The 8,605-nt window shown below is 40.6% G+C and overlaps 1 pseudogene; it reads right to left on the bottom strand.

Moving 5' to 3' along the window:
* Positions 1 to 5,817: 5,817 nt before the first annotated feature.
* Positions 5,818 to 6,779, bottom strand: LOC142437464 (heterogeneous nuclear ribonucleoprotein A1-like; annotated as a pseudogene).
* Between the last annotated feature and the right edge of the window lie 1,826 nt (positions 6,780 to 8,605).

Genomic DNA, 8,605 nt, shown 5'->3' with positions numbered 1-8,605 from the left:
ACCAGCTTGTGTGATCCAAAAATGACACCTACTAAATTTGAATATGGTGAAGGGAAACGCATCAAAGCGACAATTATGTGTACCCAATTTGTAGAAGGCGACCGAGGACAGCAGGAGCCCAAAACCCATCTTCAGAGTATCTCCTCAGACCGAGGCGCTGGCAGATCCACTCTAGCCACAGGCAAGAATCTCAAACAGCCTTACTATCAAGCAGAGACAATTGTCATCTTGAATAAGCTGAATTAAACTTGGTACTTGGTCAGATGACATCCCTATAGACCTGACCTGGATCTATGATAAGATCTAAAGCAGCATGCCCAGGTGTAGCATATAATAGATCAGAGATTTTAAATTGTCCCTTTGAACATGCTCCATCCCCGAGCTTACTGGAGACTGTAATCTCCTCGAATTGTTGTCGACGGGCCTCGAGGGCAGCCCCTCTTAATGTTTCCCAAATTGGAAAGTAGGGGTGGCAAGGGATTGCCATCTCTATCTCTGACTGACCGATCCTCATTAGTCCAATGAAAACTCCTTTGTGACATCGTTGGCACACACCGGGTGGAATGGCTCTGGAAGGAAAGTTTCCATCTTTCCCTGCCTTCTTACAATTTTTCCTGATATGCCCCATCTTTCCACATCCAAAACATTTAACTGTTTTCCCCCTATTTCTAGTACACAGAGCAACAGCCAACAAATTGGCACTATATTCTGCTGTGCCAATGTCCCTAGAAGCCCTAACAATCCTCTAACCTTCCCCTGCCAACCTGAAAGAATGCATGCCTTTTCTACAATCTGCGTTAGCGTTCTCAAAGGCTAAGGTGTGCATAAGTACCTCTTGCTACTCAGGGGAAGACACAGCATGTCTTACAGCCATTAAAGACGGGATAAAAAAATCAGGAAAAGATTCATTAGGTCCTTGTAAAATTTCAGTAAATATGTTTTCTGTTCCTCCCTTTTCATCTAATTTTTGCCAAGCACATAAGCATAGATTACGAACTTGCTCAATAATATCATCCCCCAAAATGGCTGGCTGAGCAGTAGCAGCAAAAGGACCAGTTCCCACCAATTGTTCAGAAGTTGGTCCCGGCGGCTGCCTACGACTATGAATCTGAGGCTGCTTCTCAGCTTCCTCGTGCCACCAAACTTTAAACTGGATGTACTGGCCAGAGGTTAGCACTGTTCTGACTAAAAGATCCCAATCTGAGGGACTCAGAGTATTGTCAGTAACATAAGAGTGTAAGAGCCCCTGAACATAAGGTGACTGTACCCCAGAAGAGTGTACATCTTCCTTTAAAGTTTTCAAAATCTTCAACTCATGCCTTTCATGCATTAGGATGTTGAACATTAGCATCCATCGAAATTCTAATAACAGGGGAAAGAGCAGCTGCAGAGATGGGAGAGGGTAAAGAAGTCTCATTTAACTCACATAATAATTCCAATCTCTCAGCTGGAGTTCGAGGCATAGCCTTATTTTCCTTGGGATATGCTGCAGGCTTTTCTTCAAAATAAGGGACTATCGGTTCTACAACTGCCTTTCCAGAATCTACTTGAAGATGTTCAGATATTTTATTTACTTGACAAACAAAATTCTTTAATTCCTCAGATATGGGAAACGTATCTTCTTCAGAGGAAGAATCTGAGGAAGAAGAAGATTCAACTTCAGGACTATCATAAACTTTGTCATCTATAGGATTACTACATGGGTCCGTCTTGGCAGCTGCTGTAACATTTTCACAAGCAGGTTTTTCTCTTTCACTTTCAGTATCTGATTGAAATGGTTTTAAAGCAATGTTAACTAAAGACATCAATGGCCAAACATCATGATCAGTGGTTTCACCCCTTTAATGTGCCCTTGGCAAAACACGCGTCACCTGTTTCCATACTTTGGCATTTAATTGATTCTTGTTTTCAGGGTAAAACCAATAACAATGCTTATGTACCCAAGCAAAAAGTTTTTTAAAAGCCCGAGATGGGACTTCTGTCCCAGTTGTCTTTAATATAACTTTCAAAACTTAAATATATTGTTTCCCTGTAGCTACAGAATTTCCCATGTCTCTGCTTTTTACCAAGGTCAACTGCAGTATTCATATAACTTACAACCCCTGGTTCCGTGAGTCCTTCAGATGTCCCTTCAGGTCCTGATGCAAAGGGCTTAAGTGGAGAGCAAATGTTTTGAAAATGATTAGGGCAAAGAATGTACAGAGGTGCTTTATACAATTGATGTATGTATATGTATGGATTGTGATAAGAGTTGTATGAGCCCCTAATAAAATGTTTAAAAAATGAAATTCTTGATAATTTCAATCTTTTTTTATTTACCATTATGTTGCTTGTTGGTCCAGTTGTGAAGATTTTTTCCCCAACAGTTTTACTGGGATTTTTGCATTCTTTATGTTAAACTGTAATCCATATTGAAAAGCAGTCTTTGATCTTTATCAATAAATGCTTCAAGTGCTCATCGCTCCAGCAAACAAGGTTGTATCATTTGCAAATTACAGGTTGTTAATGAGTCTTCCTCCAATCCTGTTGCTGAAATTATTTTTCATGTAATCTAGTATTTTTGACACTTTGGCCAACATACAGATTGAATAAATGTGGTGACAGGATACAACCCTGACATAAATACCTTTCCTCATTTTAAAACACAAGGTTCTGTTCTTTGTTCAAAAGATTGTCTCTTCATCTATGTACAAGTTCCTCATAAGCACAATGAAGTGTTCTGGAATTTCTATTCTTCATAATGTCATCAAAATATGCTATAATCCATACAGCTGAATACCTTTGCATAGAAAATGAAACACAGGTAACCATCTTTCTGGTATTCTCTGCTTTCAGCCAAGATCCATCTGAGAGCAGCAATGACATCTTCATTCCACATCACCTGCTGAGTCCAACTTGCATTTCTGCTAGTTCTCTGTTGCTATATAACTCTATTATATATATTACATTTTTAATTATCTTCTGAAAATTGTGACTTTTGTATAATATTAATCATATTGTTCAAGAATGTATGCATTTTTCCCAACACAATCGCTGAAGACAAAATGGATGCAAAAGGTAATGTGGTGAAGAAAGCTGATGGTACCCGCCTCTCAAAAGATATAGTGTCTGGAGTGGTAAAGGTTTGAAGTTAAACAAGCAGCCACCTATTAGGGAAGCAACAAAACCCACATGGAAGAAGCACACCACTCTGTGTGATCACAAAGTGATCACAAAGTGTCAACAGGATCAGTCATCAGAAGACCCAAAACAAACAACCATTTTGATGCAAAGGAGAGGTGTTAGAATGGAAACCCAAAGCCCATCTGTAGATTATTGAACATCCTCTCACACCGAAGAGTCACAAGGAAGGGATGAGCCAGCCAGAGTGCAGTAGGGCATCAGGGAAACACACAACATTCCTCTAGTTCTTTAATGGCCCCCCCCATCTCAGGCGCCCCTCCTCTGCTATCGTGACCCCAGTTCTACCTTACAGATTGGCTAGACTGGAGCATGATCACTGGTATAGATAAGACAGATAAGAGCTCTGGCCACACAGAATTCAGAACAGATAACCCCCTCAGGAACAGTAACGGGAGCAGGATGCCATGAGGTTAGCGGTAGCAGGAAGGTAAGGGGGAAAGGGGAGAACCGATCACAATGATTGGTGTGTAACACCTACCCCCACCCAGAGGGACAAACAACAGAAATGTGGGTGAAGGCAGACAGCAGATGGTGTAAACTATGAAAATAAAAACAATTTATCAAAGGTTCATGAAAGTGGGAGGGTGGGGGCGGTAGGGGAAAAGCTGATACCAAAGGCTCAAATAGAAAGAAAATGTTTTGAAAATGATGATGGCAACATATGTACAAATATGCTTGATCCAATTGATGTATGGATTGTTCTAAGAGTTGTAAGAGCCCCTATAAAATGATTTATTAAAAATTTTTATTTAATTTAAAATTTTTTTAAAGAATTTATTCATTGTATGGGATAACCTTCTTCTGAATGGACAGGTAGCTGTGTTCTAAATTTCTTGATATAGACAAGTGAGTGCTTTCAGGGTTTCATCTGTTAGTTGAAGCATCTTAAATGGTATTCCATCAATTCCTGGAGCCTTGATTTTTTTCCAATGTCTTCAGAGCAATTTAAATTTCTCTCCAGTATTACTGGTTCCTGAGCATATGTAACTTCCTGAAATTGTTAAATATAAGCAGGTTATTTTGGGTACAATGGTTGAATGTATTGTTTATGTCTTCTTGTGATACTTCTTGTGTCATTCAATACTTTAACCATAGAATCCTTGAATATTTCAATTTGAGAGTTGGGTTTTTTCATAATCTTTTTCAGTTTGTGAAAGGTCAGCATGTTCTTTCTTTTTTTTTTTTTTTTCTAATTTCAGGTCTTTGCACAACTGTGTTAGTCTGAGTAGACTAGAGAAACAAATTCATAGACACTCATATGTATATAAGAAAAACCTTTATATACAAAAGCAGTTGAATATTGAGAAAACATTCCAGCCCAGTCCAGATCAAGTCCCTAAGTCCAATATTAGCCCACATGTCAGATACCAATCTATACAGTCCTCTTCAGATTCACGAAATACATGCAATGACACTGAGTGCAGAAACATCATAGGCTAGTGGGTGGGAAGTCTTGTGGGTCCAGAGGCATTGTAAGCATTTAAGCTCTGGCAGGCTCTCCATGTGGCTTCTCTGGCTCCAAAGGTTTGGTTCCATCAGCCTCTCTCCATGTGTTTTCTCCACAGGGAGTGAGCCAAAAGAAAGAGTCTGTCTCCCACTGCCAAGCAGGAATATCAGAGTTCCCAGAATCCTCAAGAGAAGGCCAGGCCCACACAGAGGCCTCATTGGCTACATCCTAATTGGCAGGCTAGACCCAACCCCTACACTCAATCCTAAAATTGACACCAGATTATGTAACCACCACAGAGACACATGGTACAATATGAATAAGCCTTAAAAAATGCTAAGTGGAAAAAGCCAATCACAAAAGACAACATTCTATATGAGACACTTCCTGCAATTCACATTTGTCAGCTGCTGGACGGATAAGAACTCCTACAGAAACCTCCCTAAGTGGAGTATGGAGGCGGGTCACCTCAGTGGAGACTGTTCTTAACAACTAGACAGCAACTGGGCTTCTGAAACTAGCCACATAGAGTTTTTGGAGGTGCTTTCTGGGGTGTGGGGGGCTGGGTGGTGGATGGGGGCCGGTGTATTATCCCTCCCTTGTCCTGAAATGGAGGAACATCCACATGTGCTTTCCACGAATTTCAGCTCAGATAGACACACTCGTGGCCATCAAATCAATTCCGACTCAGAGCGAACCTAAAGGACAACACAGAACTGTCCCTGTGCATTTTCAAATCTGGAACTCTTTTTCTCTAAGACATTCATTCAGCATCATGCTCAGACATTTAGCAATCAACATTATGGGTGAGAAAGAAAGAAAGAAAGAAAGAAAGAAAGAAAGAAAGAAAGAAAGAAAGAAAGAAAGAAAGAAAGAAAGAAAGAAAGAAAGAAAGAAAGAAAGAAAGAAAGAAAGAAAGAAAGAAAAACACATTAAAGCCCTTTGTTGGAATGTGTTCCACTTTCCACAGAACAGAATCTAAAATAAGCTGTTATGCAATTAGTCACACGCACAGTCCTCACTTTCTTTTCCCGTGCACATGAATGTTGTCTAAAACATGTCTCCTGTGTAGCAGCTATACCCTCCACCACTGTGCTTGGCTGAATTCACAAATATGTTGTAACCTGTGGCTTCCCTGTCACTTTTCTGGTTCTCCTTGCCTGTTGAGCTTCGTTTCCTGCGAGTCATTAAAATCTCCGTCCACTGCCAAAGCGACTGCTACTGCTTGAACCACCATAGCCACCTTGGTTCCATGGTTTGGCAAAGTATTGACCTCTACCACCGTATGAGCCAGAGCTCCTGCCTCCAAATTTTCTTCTCTTCCTCGGTTCAAAATTGGAAAATTGATTGTTGTAATTGCCAAAATCATTGTCACTTGTACCACAATTTTGGATGGAAATTTCTTCCATCATTCCATCATCGTTCATCAATCCATTATAACCATCTCCACTGCCATAATATTCACCGCTGCCACAGCTGCCACCAAATCCACCACCTCCACTGACATTTCCTCCATGACCAAAGTTATTCCCACCAAAACCACCTCCACCACCGAAGTTCCCAGAACCACTTCCAGCTCGTTGGTTGGAAGAGGCCCTGGCCATGTCTTGCTTCAAAAGGGCTTACCTTACTTCACAGGGGTGGCCATTCGTAGTATGGTCTTTCTGAATGACAATATTATCTACAGAGCCATGGTCATCAAAAGTCACAAACGCAATGTAACTCTGCTTGCCACTATCTCAATCAGTCACGATCTCATTTACTTCAGTTTTCCCATATTGCTCAAGATCATCTTGTGGGTGGTGCTCTACAGTGTCGTCTTTGATGCCACTAACAAAGATCTTTTTCAGTTAAATGGGCATCTGGTTCTTAAGAGCCTTCTGGTGAGACAGCCCTCTTTGGCTCCACAACTCTTCCACCCACCCTGTGTGGCCTTGCCTGCAGGGCTGCACGCACCTCCTCCACAGCACAGCAAGTGACCAACCCAAAGCCTCCGAAGAGCTTGATGTTCGACCTCTGTGATGTTACCACGCAGTCCGTGAGCGTCCCCCACGGCTCAAAAGGGCTCTGCAGACTCTCAGCTCAACCCTCCGATGTTCCAAAGTTTCCACAGTTGTTCAGGCTCTTTACGAGACTCTGACTTAGACATAACAGGCTGGGGGGAAGTTGGGAAGCCTAATGATACTTCTTCCACCACATCCAAAGGAAGAGAGCATGTAACTCTTTATGGGAATAGAAAGCCTAGTCTTTTTCCCAAGGAGAAGCTGGTGGTTTTTGAACTGATGATCCTGAGAAAGAGCAGGAAAGAAGGTTTGGGCAAAACTGGAAGGAAACATCCAACTTTGCAGGAGGCTAGCTGGGTGTGGGTTTTCTAGCAAAACACGTAGTTGCAGAAGTAGAAAAGGAAGATGGAAAGGACTGTACCCCTGGATTGAATAATTAATTATTAAGACACAATAGCACTCCTGAGTGGCAGTGTCCACTGAGAGGCAGACTGACTACAGTGTGTCCTCTTATATTTAGCATTACTGATACAATTGAAAACGGAGATTTGGAGCTTCCAAATGCTAAGTAAACCTGGGGGAAAAGGCATTATCACAGAGAGGGAGAAAAAGTAGTAAGCAAAGCCCAAAGGCACTACCTATCTAAGAGGGTGGGGGTTGTTTTGTTATTGTTATTGTTCTTGAAGAAAATAATACAGGTAAAAATACTACATACTGAGTCTCACTATTTTCGCCCTTTCCATAGTGTAGACTGTAGGTCTGTCCCTGGTGTATCCTAACTTTACTGCTCAATAAAGTGTGTGTTGCCTTCTCCTGAAAAGAAAATTTTTAAAAACTACAAACTGGAGTCAAAGGAGAAAGTCAAAAGCCTTGAAAATTCCAAAAAGACAACACGCACAAGGAGAAGAGAAATATTAGTCCATTCCAATAAGCATGGCAAAGAGAGTAAAAGTACAAATAGAAAAGCGAAACAAAAATCAGCCATCGAGTCAATTCCAACTCACAGTGACCTTACTGGACAGAGAAAAACTCTTGCATAGGGTTTCCAAGGCTATATATCTGTTCAGAAGCAGGTTACACTTTCTGCTAATTTAAACTACCAACCATTTGGCTGGCAGCCCTATTTTTAGCATTCAATGCCACTAAGACTCCCTGAAAGTGCATTTAGGAATGATCAAGTACTTAAGGGGGAAAAATGGAAGACTAAAACGCAAGACTGAACATAATTAAAGACCAAAGCAAAACATGGACAAAGAACTAAAGGAAGTAAAGAAAACAACACGTGAACAAAATCAGGGCCTAAAAAAAATACAAACAGATATTGAAAGGAATAAAAATGGAAATGAGAAATCCAATGGAAAGGTTTACAAAGAGGTCTTTCGATGGAAGAATCAGCAAATTAAAGGAAAGGATCGTTAAAATTACAACACTGAAGAGCAATTAAAACAGAGGCTCAAGAAGGCTAAATGCACCTTAAAGCAATTATGGGACAACGAGACCTAGTAGGTTTATCATGGGAATTCCAGAGAGAGAAACATACAGAAAGACTATTTGAAAGTATAGAAAAGAACAGAAAGAATATTTGAAGAGCTCCTGACAGAAATGACTTGCTGATGAAGATCAAGGATTGCAGCCTTCAGTATGAACTATGGTTCACTATAAAGTAGACCAAATGCCTCACAACTACACCAATAGATAACATCATGATAAATGGAGAAAAAGTTGAAGTTGTCAAGGATTTTGTCTTGCTTGGATGCACAATCAATGGTCATAGAAGCAGCAGTGAAGAGATCAAAGATGTGTTGCCTTAGGAAAAATCTGCTAAACAAGACCTTTTTGCTTCCCGCTGGAACTGAATTTCCATTTATTTATTTAAAATCATTTTATTAGGACATAATTGACATCATCCAATGAAACAGTTCAATCATATCAAGAAGTGATGTACAATTGCTACCACCATCAGTTTCAAAAC

This window comes from Tenrec ecaudatus, chromosome 1 (assembly GCF_050624435.1).
Source record: "Tenrec ecaudatus isolate mTenEca1 chromosome 1, mTenEca1.hap1, whole genome shotgun sequence".
NCBI classification, from domain to species: domain Eukaryota; kingdom Metazoa; phylum Chordata; class Mammalia; order Afrosoricida; family Tenrecidae; genus Tenrec; species Tenrec ecaudatus.
The sequence above is the reverse complement of the archived record's forward strand: the minus strand, read 5'-3'. Positions and strand labels throughout refer to the sequence as shown.